This window comes from Ovis aries, chromosome 13 (genome assembly GCF_016772045.2).
Source record: "Ovis aries strain OAR_USU_Benz2616 breed Rambouillet chromosome 13, ARS-UI_Ramb_v3.0, whole genome shotgun sequence".
Taxonomy (NCBI): Eukaryota; Metazoa; Chordata; class Mammalia; order Artiodactyla; family Bovidae; genus Ovis; species Ovis aries.
The window spans coordinates 65,641,622-65,659,229 of NC_056066.1; the positions used below are offsets into that span (position 1 = coordinate 65,641,622).

At 46.0% G+C, this 17,608-nt stretch overlaps 1 long non-coding RNA gene across 3 annotated transcripts; it reads right to left on the reverse strand.

The window, feature by feature from the left end:
- Positions 1–470: 470 nt before the first annotated feature.
- On the reverse strand, positions 471–17,594 carry LOC121816218 (uncharacterized). 3 transcript variants are annotated; one of them, XR_006055693.2, is made up of 4 exons: positions 17,287–17,594; positions 15,589–15,693; positions 931–1,042; positions 471–661 (listed from the first exon to the last, which is right to left on the reverse strand). It is a non-coding gene; the product is annotated as an uncharacterized LOC121816218 (long non-coding RNA). The 3 variants fall into 3 exon arrangements; XR_006055692.2 differs by having other exon boundaries at positions 471–1,042; XR_006055694.2 differs by lacking the exon at positions 17,287–17,594 and adding an exon at positions 15,798–15,916 and having other exon boundaries at positions 471–1,042.
- Positions 17,595–17,608: the final 14 nt, after the last annotated feature.

The following is a 17,608-nucleotide window of genomic DNA, read 5'->3' on the forward strand; positions in this document are numbered from 1 at the left end:
TCCACATGCCGAAGGCAACTAAGCCCGAGCACAGCTACTGAGCTTATGTTCTAGAGCTTTCGAGCATAGAGCCCATGCTCTGCAACAAGAGAAGCCACCACAATGAGAAGCCAGCACACCGCAATGAAGAGCAGTCCCCACTCGCCGCAAGGAGAGAAAGCCTACACACAGCAACAAAGACCCGGCACAGCCAAAATGTTTTTTAATTTCAAAAAAAAAAAAAATTCATATAATTCTTCACATGCCCACCCCTGTTTTATAGATGAGGGGATCATCTATGATATAGGGGATCCAAGGTCACTGTGAAGAAGAACCAAGACTCAGACTAGAGGTTAAGGTGGTCAGCCTATTACTACCGTATTTATTGGCTTATAAGATACAAAAGATGACCCCAATTTTACGAAAGCTTTGGAGAAATAATTTTGAGGTCATAGGTAATATAATAGAATAATTAAGAGAACAAAATTAGGTTGCAATCCTGGTTCTGCCATTTATTAATAGCATGAATTTCAGCATGTTATCTGTCCTCTCTACGGCTCAGTTTCTCTACTATAAAATGGAGATAACAGGGACTTCCTTGGCGGTCTAGTGGTTAAGACTGAGCTCCCAATGCAGCAGGCGTGGGTTCCATTCCTGGGTGAGAAGCTAAGATTGCGCATACCTTGCACCACAGCCAAAAAAATAATGAGGATAATTATATGCACCTCATAGAGTCATTATGAGGATTAAATAAACTTATACATAGAACAGTGCCTGGTACATAAAGTGCTACTTTTAAATTATTGCATAAAATGAATCTTAAAAACACCATAAAATGAATCTTAAATACATGCGTTGAATGTGATCTTAAAGTCCTTTGAATTCATAAGCTCTGAAAGGACAACAACCGTAAAAGCTAAGGAAAATAGTGATATAAATAACAAGATTTACCAGATTTGCCAGTAAAGGAAACCGCCTTCCATACATACAATGGCGTAAATGAGGACATCAGGGCTGCATCCAAGTGAATAAAAAGCAAGCTACAATGCATTCCACCTGGTACCTGCAGCAAAAGCATATATTATCAGCAAAATCTGTTAGAAAGCTGCAAAACGCATCCTTGCAGCCATGCTGTGTGTTGCTACACTTTCCCACTAGGGGTCGCCCACGGTCACCCAGAGAGTTCCATTTCCAGCCCCTCTGATTTCCTCCACTGCCTGCTGCCCCCTCAGAGTTGCTTCTGTTCTAAGATGCTCAAGGGACTGGCGGCCCTGGGTCCATGGAGCCCTCAGAAGCTGAAATAAAGGAATTCTTCACCCAGGAACCCAAGAACCACCCTGAGTACCATTTCTGTCCATCTACAATACAGACATATTACAAGGCAGCAGGGAAATTGTAAATACAGTTTTTTTAGGAAGGGGAAGAGGAGACGAAAATTCTATGAGAGCAAATAGGATATTATCCTCATTTTGCAAGTGAGGAAATCGAGACTCAAAAAGGTTAAGCAACCTGTTCAAGGTCACACAGCTAGGGAACTTCAGAACTGGAATTTACATCACACCCAGGTGGGTGAGAGCTCCATCACTTCGTTATTAATCCCCACGCTCAGATCTGGGAGGCGAACAGGAGGTATGATGGAGGGGTCAGGAAGCGATGTCTACTTCCTCCCCCAAAGGCCCTCCACGCCGTCCCCCACTGGTCCAGGAAGGCTGTCGTCTTTCCCCACTGAACCATGACATTTGACCATGGGGTCCAGGTCTCTTCTTGCCCCCCATCCTGGCAGAATCGCAGAGCTACACAGTGAGTTGATTCACTGGGTCAGAACCCCTGAGCCCCACTCAGAAACGCTCCTCAGTGCTTCGGTGCGACTTGGCTTCCTTCCTCTCCTGGCCTCCCGTCCCTCCCCCAGTGCCTCCTCTCAGCTGTGCAATCTCCCCTCAAACCCTGTCAGTTCTGCAACCAGAATCCCATGCAAGTCCCCAGACTGGTCCCACTGTCAGACTGACCTGAAGCCTCTTCCTCTGATCGCTGGACTTCATCTGGACTACTGAGACATTTCTTTGTCCTCATGTTTTAAAAAAGGAAGTGTAACTTATACACGGGGCTTCCCAGATGGCGCTAGTGGTAAAGAACCCACCTACCAATACAGGAGCTGTAAGAGACATGGGTTCGATCCCTGGGTTGGGAAGATCCCCTGGAGAAAGGAATGGCAACCCTCTCCAGTATTCTTGCCTGGAGAATCCCATGGACAGAGGGGCCTGGTGAGCTGCAGTCCATAGAGTCGCACAGAGTTGGACATGACTGAAGCGACTTTGCATGCAAGCACAAAACGTATATATAGAAAAATGCATACATTGAAGCATACAGATCCATGAACCACACTGAGCCTCTTAACCAGCCTTTCTGATTCTCTCGAAACGCGCCTCTCCTCCATCCACAGGGCAATTTCCAGTTGTATTAATACATGGGACCATGTCACTGCCCTGGGCAAAACCCTCCAGCACGTTCTTCCTCTGGAATGTTTCAGGACAGAGACTTACAGACACAGCATATAAGCACATCTCATTTTTGAGAAAGAAATACAAGTCAGATATAAATTCTCCCTTAAGAAAGGAATTCATGGGACTTCCCTGGTGGACCAGGGGTAAAGAATCCATCTGCCAATGAAGGGGATATGGACTCTATATCTGATCCGACAAGATCCCACATGTTGCAGGGCAGCTAAGCCTGTGCCCCACAACTACTGAAGCTCACACACCCTACAGCTCATGCTCTGCAACAAGAGAAGCCACCGCAATGAGAAGCCAGCCCCTCAAAGAATAGCCCTGCTCACTGTAACTAGTGAGCCCTGCTCACTGCTGGGTGCAGCGAAGAAGACCCAGCGAAGCCAAAAATGAATAAAAGGAATCCACTTCCACTACAGGGAAACTATGAGGCACAAGGTTGCCGTTTAGTCGCAAGTCATGTCAGATTCTTTGCGTCCCCATGAATTGCAGCCTGCTAGGCTCGTCTGTCCATGGGATCTTCCAGGGAAGAATACCGGAGTGGGTTGCCATTTCCTTCTCCAGGGGATCCTCTCAACCCAGGGATCAAACCTGCATCTCCTGCACTGGGAGATGGATTCTTTACCACTGGGTACTTGGGCCTAGAAGGATTTTGTTTACCCAGATGCTGAGCTGTAAAATGTCCCCAACTGGGATGATGAGAAAGCAGATTTACAACCCAGTGAAAACAGAACATGGTTTCACTGTATATGTAAGCTACTGATCAACTAAATTTAATGTATGATTAAATTTAACCATTTATTGTTGTTGCACTTGTTTCTCTTTACTATTGCTTTGTCTGTGTCCCACAGTTTTTCGTCTCTGGTTTTAAATTATCTATTTTTGGCTGCACTAAGTCATCATTGCTTCGTGATGGCTTTCCCCAGTTGGGGCAGGCAAGGACTACTCTCTAGCTGCTGTGCCCAGGCTTAGCTACTGTGCACAGGCTTAGCTGCTCTGTGGCATGTAGAATCTTCCAGGATCAGGGATCGAACCCATGTCCCCTGCATTGGCAGGCAGATTCTCAATCACTGGACTGCCAAGGAAGTCCTGTTTTTGTTTCAAATAAAACTTATCCATTTTAAGTGCAAAAATAAAGTTAATTTTGACAAATGTTTGCTCATTCCCCTTTTTGGCTGAGCCCTTTTAGTTCACACAACCATTCATCCACTTTTTTTTATAGATTTCTTTCCTTTCCTGGAATTTTAAATGAATAGGCCATACAATACTGGCTCCTTTCACGTGGCATATATTTGAGATTCCTTTATGTTACTGCATGTCCCTGCAGTTCCTTTTCAATGCTGAGTAGTATTCCACTGTGAGGATCTATAACACAATTTATTTAGCCTTTCACCCGCTGATAAATATTTGGGTTGCTTACAGTTTGAGGCTACTATGAATAAGGCTGCAATGAACATTCATGTACAAGTTTTTGCGTGGACACATACTTGGCTCCCTCCCAAAAATGACAGATTGCTCTGTGATGCTTCTTGCTATTCCATGCAAAAAATAGGTACTCTCTTGCTACTGATTTACTAGTCTTTCCCATATGAAACACAGACATACACAATGATTTGTGAAATACAGATTAGAAAATTTTAAGAAGTCAGGACTTCCTTTGTGGTGCAGTGGTTAAGAATCCACCCTGCAATGCAGGAGACAGGTTCAATCCCTGGTTGGGGACTAAGATTCCAGCTGGAGCTGGGCATCTAAACCCAAACGCTGCAACGAGCTAGTCCATGCACCACAAGGAAAGATCCCATATGATGCAGTGAAGATCCTGGGTGCCACAACTAAGGCCCAAGGCAGCCGAATAAATAAATAAGCAAACAAATAAAAAGAAAACTGAAAGAAGTCATATAATGTAACAAAATGAAGATTTGTGTGTGTGTTACTTTCCCTATTTGCCAAGCATTAGGCAGAGCACAGCATGAGCATTTCATTATTTTATCTCTCATAGCAGCCTTCAGAGGAGACAGCGCTGCTATTCCCATTTCCTATATGGGAAGCTGGTCCAGGCTTTCACTGCTGAAGGTGAGCGTTCCATCCCTGGCTAGGGAACTAAGATCCTGCAAGCGGTACAGCATGGCCAAAAAAAAAAGAAGAAAGATTTCGAATCAACAACCTAACCTTCTATCTTAAGACACAGGAAAAGAAGGGAAGAGGAAAAAATGGAACTGAATCAAACAGGAGAAAAGAAATAAAGGCTAGAGCAGAAATTAATGAAAGCGACTAGAAAAACATTCGAGAAAATTAACAAAACCCAAAGTAGGTTCTTTGAAAAGACTGTAAAATTTGACAAACCCTCAGCTAAGCTGACCAAGACGAAAAAGGAAAAGTCACAAAATTATTAGAATCAGAAAGAGAAGGGGACTTTACTACTGACCTTACAGAAATAAAATCCTATCTCTTCCAATGACCAGAGTGTCATCACAGGCAAGTTACTTAAACTACCTGAGCCTCCATTTCCTATACTCTTCAAAAAGACATCATTGTTCTCAAAGGGTTATGAAAAGTTAACAAAAGGATCTGTGTCAAGTACCTGGTCAAGCTCCATTAATCACCGCCACTCCTCTAGTTGATCAGGTCTCTCTTTTCCTTTCCATCCACATCAGTCCTTCAGCCCATCTGTTTGGCTGCCTCTACCTTCCAAATATATTCAAGAAGCAGCAGCTTCTCACCTTGTCCACCGCACCTAGTTAGTCCAGGTCACCACTCTCTCGCTGACAACAGCCCAAGTGTCGCTTGCTACTCCTGCCCCCTCCCATAGTCCGTTCTCTACACAACCACCACAGCCTTGTTTTAACATGTCAGGATGTCTGCATCTCCCTTCTTCTATTCTCCACACTCACTGGGTGCAGGGGGGAAGTACACACTTTCTGCCGTGGTCTAGCGGGCCCTGCGAAATCTAGGCCGAGGTACCACTTTCCCCTTTGCCTGCAGGGCTCCAGCCACACTGGTCTTGTTATTCTTCCAGCTCATCCAGCTCATTTCTGTCTCAGGCTCTCTGCTCTGGGTATTTCCTCTGCCCACAACATCCCCCTCTCTACAGATCCAAGTGTGGCTGGAGTTTCCACTTTATTAAAGACTCCACTCATCATCATCACTCCTCTGCTGGTATCTACAGTAACTCAACCTCTTTCTCTCTCTTACTTTCTATTTTTCTTCCTAGTACTTATCACTCTCTGACATTATTTCCTGTCTCCCTTTACTAAATGTGCTAATAAAGGTCTGTTGAGGGACTTCCCTGGCGGTCCAGTAGTTAGGACTCCATGCTTCCACTGAAGAGGGTGCAGGTTCAATCCCTAGTCAGGGAACTAAGATCCCAAATGCTCATGGTGCGGCCAAGAAAAAAAAATGACAATGCCTTTGGAAAATAAAATAAACAACTCAAAGAACTCTTTTTCCATCCCACAAAAACTCTACTAATTTTCTTTTTTTTACTACTTTCAAGTTTAAAAAATAAATTAAAAGATCTGCTGAAACAGAAGAAAAAGCTCCGGAATAGGATCCACAGACAAATGGGACTTTATATTTGGCGCAGGACAAAGGCAAGCATCTCAGCCCAGAGGCAGAAAGGTAGACTAGTCAACACAGGGCGTTGGGATCACTAGGGAGACGTTTGGGGAAAAAACTATTTGAAGATGGTGGATTTATCACAGGTATGCCACTAGACTCCCTCTTGAAACTCTACTTTTAAAATGAAGAAACCAGGAGTTCCCTGGTGGTCCAGTGGTTACAATTCTGCACTTCCACTGCTGAGAGCATGGGTTCAATCCCTGGTCAAGGACTAAGATCCCGTAAGCTGTGTGGTGAAAAAAAAAAAAAAAAAAACACGACAGCATAACCCTACAAGAAAGAGAAGGGACCACACAACAAAATTGTTGGGGTAGAAAGTAAATGGGCAAGTATTATCAGATGGCAAAACCAAGCAGGCAGTAAGAAAAGGTGAACATTTAACCTGATTTATACCACAGAATCTCCCAAAAGACTCAGAAGTTAGTGGCACCTCTAGAAGGGGGCATAAAGGTGAGGTTGGGAGAGAGGGCTGCTACAGGAGGAAAAATTTGCAGCAGAAGGCTTAAAAAGCAGCTTGCTGTGTAGTCGCTCAGTCATGTCCAACTCTGCGACCCCATGGACTATAGCCTGCGAGGCCCCTCTGTCCATCGGATTCTCCAGGCAAGAACACTGGAGTAGGTTGTCATTTCCTTCTCCAAAGAGCAGCTTCAGTTCAGTTCAGTCGCTCAGTCGTGTCCGACTCTTTGCGACCCCATGAATCGCAGCACGCCAGGCCTCCCTGTCCATCACCAACTCCCGGAGTTCACTCAGACTCACATCCATCGAGTCCGTGATGCCATCCAGCCATCTCATCCTCAGTCGTCCCCTTCTCCTCCTGCCCCCAATCCCTCCCAGCATCAGAGTCTTTTCCAATGAGTCAACTCTTCGCATCAGGTGGCCAAAGTACTGGAGTTTCAGCTTTAGCATCATTCCTTCCAAAGAAATCCCAGGGCTGATCTCTTAAATGGACTGGTTGGATCTCCTTGCAGTCCAAGGGACTCTCAAGAGTCTTCTCCAACACCACAGTTCAAAAGCATCAATTCTTCGGCGCTCAGCCTTCTTCACAGTCCAACTCTCACATCCATATGACTACTGGAAAAACCACAGCCTTGACTAGACGGACCTTTATTGGCAAAGTAATGTCTCTGCTCTTGAATATGCTATCTAGGTTGGTCATAACTTTTCTTCCAAGGAGTAAGCGTCTTTTAATTTCATGGCTGCAATCACCATCTGCAGTGATTTTGGAGCCTAAAAAAATAAAGTCTGACACTGTTTCCACTGTTTCCCCATCTATTTCCCATTAAGTGATGGGAGCGGATGCCATGATCTGAGTTTTCTGAATGTTGAGCTTTAAGCCAAACTTTTCACTCTCCTCTTTCACTTTCATCAAGAGGCTCTTTAGTTCTTCTTCACTTTCTGCTATAAGGGTGGTGTCATCTGCATATCTGAGGTTATTGATATTTCTCCCAGCAATCTTGATTCCAGCTTGTGCTTCTTCCAGCCCAGCATTTCTCACGATGTACTCTGCATATAAGTTAAATAAGCAGGGTGACAATATACAGCCTTGACGTACTCCTTTTCCTGTTTGGAACCAGTTTCATGTCCAGTTCTAACTGTTGCTTCCTGACCTGCACATAGGTTTCTCAAGAGGCAGGTCAGGTGCTCTGGTATTTCCGTCTCTTTCAGAATTTTCCACAGTTTATTGTGGTCCACACAGTCAAAGGCTTTGGCATAGTCAATAAAGCAGCTTAAATATATCAAATAGTAGACTCTTAGATCCCTTCCCTATATTATTCCCTGCCCACCATGGCTACAACCCAGACCCTGGCAGATCAGAAATTTATTTTTAGGCAGGTCAGAATTATTTTCGAATGTGGAAGAAGGTCCCTGGACAGGTAGTTACTAGACACAGGAGACTGAGAAGATACCAACAAGAGGAATTACACAAAACTTCATTTACTAACTGTTGAAGATGTCCAGATCCTCAGCCTTCTTCTTCTACTCAGCTCCGGGAACACTGCCAGTGAGGCACGGAGCTCATAATAATACGTGGTGAGACCCACCCGCCCCTGAGTCCACCCCTCCCCCCAGTTTTCATCCCCCGCTTGACTCCCAGAACCCTCAGCACAACAGGAAAAAAACAGAAACAGATTCATATCAGGGCATATAATCAGGAAAGTCCAGGATGAGAGGACATTCTAGAAATTTCTAGAGAAGCAAAAGTAGGTCACACGCAAAGTCTCAGTATTCAGAATGACTTGGGATTTCCCAACTGCAATACTGAAAGAGTGATGCCTTCAAGACCTGATGAAACTTCTGGGTGTCTACTCAAAAGGATTGAAAACAGGAACTCAACAGATTCCTGCACACCCGTGTCTGTACCAGCACTATTCGCAATAACCGAAAGGCGGAAACAGCCCAAGCATCCATGGATGGCTGAACGGATAAGCGAAAACGTGGCATATACACAAAGCAAAGTATCATGCAGCCTTAAAAAAGGAAGGCCATTTGGACACACACTCCAACAGGGATGAACCTTGAGGCCATTGTGCTGGGTGAAATAAGCCAGACCCAGACAGATAAACACTGTAGGATTCCACTTTTATGAGGTATCCGAGGAGTCACATTCGTGGACACAAAAAGTGAAATGGTGGCTGCCAGGGGCTGGGGAAACCAGGGAATAGGGAGTTACCAGTTAATGGGTGCAGAGTTTCAGTTTGGGAAGATGAAGTCCTGGAAATGGATGGTGGTGATGGCCATACAACAATGTCAATGTATTTAACACCACAGAACCCCACACCTGAAAATGGTAAGTTTTATCTTACATATATTCTTCAAAAAAAAAAAATCCAAAGAAAACTTATTTCCACCCTAAATTTTTCCCATACACTCATGGGAGTGCAAATTCTCAAAGTTTTTCCTACAACTGTACTCTGAGAGATGACAGATGTATACAAGGGTCCTTACTGCATTTTTGTTTGTGACAGTTAATACTGGAATCAACCCACATGACAATCCACAGCACACCACTAAGATAAATATGGTATATCTACACAAAGAAATAAGAGGTAACTGCTGTGGGATTTCCCTGGTGGTTGAGCGGCTAAGACTCTGAGCTCCCAACACAGGAGGCCTGGGTTCGATCCCTGGTCAGGAAACTAGATCCCACATGCCACAACTAAGACCCCGTGCAACCAAATAAGTAAATGTGTGTGTGTGTGTGTGTGTGTGTGTGTGTGTGTGTGTATATATATTTAAGAGCTAATTGCTGAAAAGAACAAGGGATCTCTTCACATATGAAGAGAGAAAAGGCCTCTAAGATATACTGTTAAGTGAAAAAGGCAAGGTGATGAACAGACTGCAAGTAATCAACATTCCCTTCAAAAGTTTTATTTCCGTGTCAAAATCAGAGCAAAAGGCAAGAAATTTCATTTCCAAAGGGCTTTCCAGGTGGTACAGTGGTCAAGAATCCACCTGCCAAGCAGGAGACATGAGTTCGATCCCTAAATCAGGAAGATGCCCTGGAGGAGGAAATGACTCCAGTATTCTTGCCTGGAGAATCCCACAGACAGAGGAGCCTGGCAGGCTGCTGTCCATGCGGCTGCAAAGAATTGGACACGACCGAGCATCTAAACCGCAGCAACAGAGAGGACAGACACTATTCGTCTTCTTGTGGGGTTAGGGCTTAATCTCTAGCAATATATTCATCCTAACGGTTGAAGCCACATAAGGGTTTTGTCAGAACTGAAACTTATGTAATTTGGGGGGGGGGGGTCTTTATTAAGAAAAATATGTTATATTAAATATATAAAATTGGCACAAATATGACTGTATTCAAAATGAGAAAAAAAGATGGTAAACTGCAAATTTTTAAACAACTAACAAATATCATATCACAAATATCACTATCACAAAAGTAGTTTTTTTCCTACTTTTGGGGGTACTTTAAAAAATCTTCTCTTTTTTTAAATAATTTTATTTATTTATTTATTTTTGTCTACATTGGGCATTTGTTGCTGCTTGGGCTTCTCTTTAGCTGCGGTGCACAGGCCTTCTCATTATTTTGGGCTCTTCTTCAGCTGCGGTGCACAGGCCTTCTCATTGTGGCGGCTTCTCTTGTTGCGGAGCACAGGCTCAATAGCAGTGGCGCATGGGGTAAGTTGCTCCTTGGCACATGGGATCTTCCCAGATCAGGGATCGAACCCATGTCTCCTACCCTGGCAGGCGGATTCTCCACCACTAAGCCACCGGGGAAGTCCCTGGAGGCACTTAAAAAAAAAACACATTTATTTACTTATTCAGCTGCCGCTGGGTTCTAGCTCCATCATGTGGAATTGTCAGTCTTCACTGCAGCATACAGGGTCTAAGCTGTAGGGTGTGGGATCTAGTTCCCTGACCAGGGATTGAACCCAGGCCCCTTGAATGGGGAGTGCAGAGTCTTAGCAACTGGACCACCAGGGAAGTCCCTGGGGGCACTTTCTTTGGCCTTATGGTAATAGCTTTGTAATACAATTTTTATATAGAGAAAGTAAAGATGACTCAGTTTTTCTTCTGATGTGTACACTTTTAACTGTGTACACTGCATTAAGCACATTCTTGGCAGAAGAAAATTTCCATTTTTAATAAGTGTTGGTTAAAAACTGAGCCCTCTGCTTCCATTTTCACGGTCTCCATGATTGGAAGAATTTGCCTCAGACCAGCTTCTGACTGGAGGTTTCAAACCCTGTCATATCTTTCTTTACTTAGGTACCTCTGGTGTGGATTCTATAGGACATCTTTATATGGTGCTACTATTAATGCCTCTGTTCCTGTAACGCTGTGTCATGAAAGCCTTCCCTCTACCAGAACAGTTATCAGTATTTGAACTGTTGGCGGAAGTGACTGCAAATCACATAACTAGATAAACCCAGCTTAAATGCCTTCTGGGTTTCCCCAATGGCTCAGAGGGTAAAGAGTCTGCCTGCAATGCAGAAGACACAGGAGACGAGGGTTTGATCTTCCGATCGGGAAGACTTCCTGGAGGAGGAAATGGCAACCCATGCCGGTATTCTTGCCTGGAAAATTCCATGGACAGAAGAGTCTGGTGGGCTAAAAGACTGAGTGACTTAAGCACACAAGCATGCAAACGCATTCTAACTAAACCTTTAGGTAGATCCGAAACAATGTCCAGAGCCAACAGAAGGCCACTTAGAACAAGGGGAACAGTGAGGAGGGAGGTCATGGTGGAATAAGACAGTGGTCTTAGGTGATTGCATGCGTGCTGTCGTGTCTGACTTTTTGTGACCTTATAGACTGTAGCCCTCGGGGCTCCTCTGTCCGTGGGATTTCCCAGGGAAGAATACTGGAGTGGGTTGCCACTTCCTCCTCCTGGGAATCTTCCCCATCCAGAAATTGAACCCGCATCTCCTGAGTCTCCTGCACTGGTAGGCAGAATCTTTACCACTGAGCCACCTGGGAAGACCCTTAAGTGATTACAAGGGCGATTGCTTAATTTGTACATTTTATGGAAACATAGGACCTCTTCAGGGCCTTGGAAGAGACAGAGGCAAGTAAGGGTCCTTAAAGGACAAACATCAAGAATCCACCTACCAATGCACAGACAGGGGTTCATTCCCTGGCCCGGGAAGAGTCCACGTGCCTCAGGGCAACTCACGCCATGGGCCACAACTACTGAGCCCACGTGCCCTAGAGGAGCCCATTCTCTGCAACAAGAGAAGCCGCCACGAGAAGCCCGAGCACCGAAACTAGAGCAGCCTCTGCTCACTGCAACCACACAAAGTCCATGCGCAGCAGCAAAGACCCAGCACAGGCAAAACAGATTATTTGTAAATGCAGATTACAAGAACCAAAGACGATTCTTCAGCCATCAAATGAGCAGAGATTAACACAAAACTGCTAACACTAAGGACTAAGGACAAGGTAAGACAAGCACTCAAACACTACAGATGTGCTTAAGGAGAGCACTTCGTTAGCATGCCTTACAAATACGCACACCAACTCTTCGTCCCAGTAATTCCACTCCAGAGAATCTATTTAAGAAAACATTCAGAATTGCAAAGACACGTACTTCAAAATGTTAACTGCAATTGTTGACAATCAGGAAAAAATTTAAATAAGAGGGAGAGAAAAACACCTCTCAGGATGTGTGTATATATTTGCATGTGTCTACATGAACACGGAGAAACGCGAGGAAGAAAACAGACCTGCTATCACTGCTAATGCAGGAAGGTGGGAATAAGGGGGAGGTTACTCATTTTCTCTTTCTGTGCTTTTGCATTGTTCAACTTGCCATAATTAACACAGTGTATTTGCTTTTATAATGTAAAACATACTTGAGGAGGTAAGAAAGTTCCCATGTATAAAAAAGATGAAAGCATGCCAAATAGAATCTGATCCCCATCTATCCTATCACCTGAGACCCTAATAAAAAGAATGAAAAAAATATAATCATTAAGTCTCCCAGTCCCCACAACAGCCAGCTCTGGAGGCTTATTTCTGTACGACCCAGAGGTTTACAGGTAGCGACTACCAGAAAAATAGAAAGGGATTTTTTTCAATCCCCGAATTAAAAGCAGAACACTTGCTAATTAACCTGGCTAGAAGCCAGAGGGCATCAAGAGAAGAGACTGTGGTATTTCTCCCCACAGGTTATTGACTCATCCCTGCCACATCAACATCCCCAAGTTAAGATGCTGTAACTTGGGGACCTTCTGAAATGCAAACTGCACAAGAAAATCACATAATCAACTGTAACTAGAAAACCACTTAAAGTCATGCAGACATACACAATTTTTAAGTAATATTCCTCACCACTTAATTCTGAAAAGATAACAATTTTAAAGATTTTTTTAAATCTTAATCTAGCGTTCTAATCTTTAACCCAGTGTTGCCTGAACTATGGGCAAACAGATATTTATATATACAATATGTTGCTTTCAAAAACATTTAACTCTTAGATGGTAAAATGCCAAAGAAGGAAGAGACCTTTAGGATTATCATGACCTACCCTCTCAATTTCCTCAGACGAAGAGAAAGAAATGGGAACTCGGAGTGTCAAATGCCGCACAGCTGTCAGAAGCAGAACTGAAGACTTCCCTGGTGGTCCAGGGGTTAAGAATCTGCCTGCCAAGGCAGAGGATATGAGTTCAACCCCTGGTCTGGGAAAATCCCACATGCTGTGTGGCAACTAAACCAGTGCCGTAACTACTGAGCCTGAGCTCCGAAAGAGAAGCCATGCAGTGGGAAGCCCAAGCACCACAATAGAGAAAACCCACACTCGGCAACGAAGACCCAGAGTAGCCAAAAATAAATTAATTAATCACTAGAAAGAAGAAGGCAGAGCTAAGACATCTTGATATGGTATCTGCTCTTCTACAAATGCTGGATGCTATTCACAAAAGGGTTTTTACACAGCCTTTATTTTCTCTGACCCCCACCAAAGCCAGATGTTTCCACAGATGAGAAAACTGAGGTTCAGTGGCTTTGGATGACTTGCCTCTATCACCAGGCTAGTATTCCCATACCATTTCCACTACTGGGGGCTGCAGCGCAAACCCTTCATGACAACCTAGGGGGTGGGTTCGCCAGCTTCAAGCACATCCTGTCAAGGCACTGGATGCTCAAAAATTAGATGAATGAGGCGACTTCCCTGGCGGTCCAGTGGTTAAGAATCCACCTTCCTGTGCAGGAGATGTGGGTTTGATCTGTGGTGGAGGAACTGAGATCCCATGCGCCTCAAGGCAACTAAGCCCATGCGTGCATGTGTGCTAAGCCACTTCAGTCATGTCCGGCCTTTTGCAACCTTCCAGGCTCCTCTGTCCATGGGATTCTCCAGGCAAGAATACTGGAGTAGTTGCCATGCTCTTCACCAGGGAATCTTCCCCACTCAGGGGTTGAATCCGAGTCTCTTACATTTCCTGCACTGACTGACCGGCTGCATGACGGAGCTACTGAATGCGCACTGGCGACGGGTTTTTTTTTACCACTGGCGCCAAGAGAGCTGGAGCCACGTACAACGATGAGAGAAGCCGATGAGCTGCAACTAAGACCCAGAGCAGCCAAAAGTAAAAAAGTACTTTTTGAAAAATTAGATGAGTGAATACCCAACAACTGGGAGAAAGCTAATACAAAGCAAATTGTATTTTAACTGCTCAACAAAACACTTCAAGGCTTTTAAAGTAAGATGTTGATAACCTGAAATTCACAGGAGCTGAAAATGCAGAACCTCAGAGAAGAGAGCCACATATCTCCTAGACCTGAGACAGGTGGCCATCTGTTTGGTCTCAATTATCCAGATCTGTCTCACCTGATCACCCTGCCTCCCATCTCTTCCCACCTCTCCTCAGCCACTGTCTCAGAAACCTTTAGGAGCTCCCTACTTACTCACACTGCCAAATCCAAATTCTTCACCTCGGCCTTCAAGGCCCTTCAACTGATCCAATACAACTGTTTCCTGAGTTACTTACTGACCCTGGCCTTTGCTGGATGCTTCCCCTTTCACCCCCCCGGGCCCCATCTCCTTTGTGCCACTGGCTGTAACTTTGGCTCATGTTGGCTTCTGGTGAATATTGGTCCCTTTCCCCATTTCCATCGACAGCTCGGACTATAAAGAATTTGCCTGCATTGCAGGAGACCTGGGTTCGATCCCTGGGTTGGGAAGATCCCTTGGAGAAGGAAATGGCAACGCACTCCAGTACTTTTGCCAGGAGAATTCTATGGACAGAGGCTATAGTCCATGGGATTGCAGACAGTCGGACACGACTGAGCAACTAACACTAACAGGTGAGAAAGGTACTGGCTGGCTTTTTTGTTGTTTTCATTTTTGGGGCCTCAGCCCACAGCATGTTGGATCTTAGTTCCCCAACCAGGGATCAAACCGGTGCAACCTGAATTGGAAGCATGGAAGTCTTAACCACCAGATCACCAGGGAAGTTCCTTTTTTATTCCTTTTTTTTTTCTTTAAGAGAAATACATTTGCATGACATTCATTTGAACCTATGCAACAATCAAGTTCACTAGAGACAGGAACAATCAAGAAAGACCCCCATCCCAACGAGCCTCCGATTTGGGTTTTCAGGTGCAGAGGCTGGCCTGCCTCCTGCAACCGGTCCAGTCCCTTTTCTATCTAGCCTGAGGGCCCTTGAGTTCCTGGACTCTTCCTAAAATGGCCTCCTGGGGGCCGCCAGGTTAGCCTGGGCTCTGAGGCCCCGCCCACCTCTCTCTCCTCTCCAAGCTCCACCCCAGACCTGTCCCAGGAGTCAGGACCCCAGGTTCATCACCATACCAGTCCTTCCCTCTCAAGGACACAGCTCTTCCGTACATGAAAAAAGGCAGCAGGGCAGGGCCCAAAACTGGATGAGAGAAAAATGACAAAATAACCTCCCAGCTGGAAAAAGCTTTCCCACGAAAGTTATCAGCAAGTATACCCAACCCCCCTTCGTGCCAGGACACCACAAAGCGACATAATAAATAAGCCTAGGCCATCCCCTAGGTTAGCGCTCAGACTTACCCCAGTACACATACTGCTGTGCGGAGGTCCCAGAGTGACTGTAAGCAATCGGCTCCCAGTGAGAGGCAGCGAGTTGTTTCACATTTTCCACCAAAGTAAATAGTGCTGCAAAGAACAATCTTGTGTAAGCATTCATGGTTGCACTTCTCAAGACATTCCTAGAAGTACACTTCCTGGCTTAAAGGATGCACATAAATTCTGGTACTTACCAGTTGAGAAACATTGTACAGTAATTCTCAAACTCTAGGAGTACTTAGGCTTTACCTGGGGAATTTGTTTACAATACACCATCTTGATACACTACCAGCAGCCCCGCACCTTCGGACTCCCCCTCCCCCTCCAGGAAGTCTGGGGAGGGGCTCCTGAAGCAGCTTTGTTTTCGGTTCCCAGGTGGCTGTGCTGCAGGCTAAAAGGAGGAAGGAGCTGCTCCCTTCCCTTCGTTCTGATGGATTGATACCTGCTGTAGCACAGAGCTGGGAAATACTGGCCTAGGGGGCCGCCGCTGGCTGAATACACAGGGTCATCCCATGCACTCGGCACAATGCTTGTCGCCAAGTGCTGGGAACAGTCACATTGCCAGGCTCACCTGGCTGCAGCTGTTTCCCCTTCCAGGTCCCCCTTACCTAGGCCCCCACCCCCTCTGTGATCCTAGTGACCAGGGCCTTGAGGTTTTTACCTTTCTTACCCGAGACTTCATGTAAACCTCCCTTTCTCTCTCAGAAGGCTGTGGACAGCACCCCAATAAATTGTCTGGGGCCTCTAGTCAGGCCCTCGTTTCCCCATCTGAAATGGAAGCACTGGGCAGCAGTACTGGCACCCTGGCGATCGCAGCAAGGAGAGCAGTGTGGCCGACTGGGTTCTAAGCATTTGCAGGTTGGTCCGGCTTCAAGGGGGAACCCAGGTGCACCTTAACAATCATTTAATCAGCACTCTGATGGGCTTAGGGCCTGGGGAGCAAACTAGATCTTTGTTCTGAGTTCTCCATAGTTAAAGTGCAGTTAAGATCAAAAGCCATTTCAAAGCGGATGATTTCCAAGTTCAAGGGTCTTAGATCAGCTGGGACCAGATGAGGAACCAGAGGCCCAGCAGAGGCCTTGCCCATTTCTAGGCTGACTCTGTGCTAGACTCTGTGCTAGGCTCTGCAGGGCACAAAGTCTCCCCGAAAGGCCAGCAGGTTGGTCAACAGATTATTTCACAGTATGTGGAACAGAAAGCAAAGAGCAGGGAAGAGTGCTGGTAGGGTTGGGGGAGACCAAGGAACAGATACTGGAGTTGGGTGTCCTGGGCAGAGGAAAAAGATACCAGCCACGAGCACTGAGAGCTTTCAGGTGGTCTGCCTCCTTCAAGGGCCGGTCTCAATCAGATAAGGGCTTGGCCTGCGCTATAGACACACCTGGGCTGAATGACACTGGTTGACCCTGTAACAAGCAATGGCCAAGAACCGCTCATGGGCAAACCAAGGACTGACATATAAGCACCTACCGCCAAGAGCCGAGGGTGACACACACGCAGTGCCTCGCTTAATGTCACTGCCTTACAAACACTCCTTAAACACTGGCTGTTTTTCCCTTTGGCTGCCCCTAGTGTGATGAACTCTAGGGCTACGGGCTTTGGGGTTGTGTCCGAGGGGTGACCTCTACCCGACTCTAGGAGACCTTGAGGACAGAACTAGCGTCACATTCAGACCGAAGTCCTTACCAGTTGGGGGGCGGGCAGTAAATCCCCGGACCAACTAGGCCTCAGTTTCCTCTCCGAGCAAGGGCAACAATCAACCCGCCGGCGGGAGATCCCGGTGGAGGAACAGACTAACAAACGTTAGGATCTGCATGACTTCTCCTCCTCATAACGGCCCCCACCCCCCAGCGTGGGGCACACAGTAGGCGCTCCGGAAACGCTCTCCGAAAGGAGGAACGGGCCACTTCCTGCCCCCCAAGCGGACCGTCCCGACCTAGAGGACAGGCTGGAGGGTCCCCAGCGCTCCTCTCCGGAGGCCATGCGGCATTCCTGCGGGCGGGGGTGG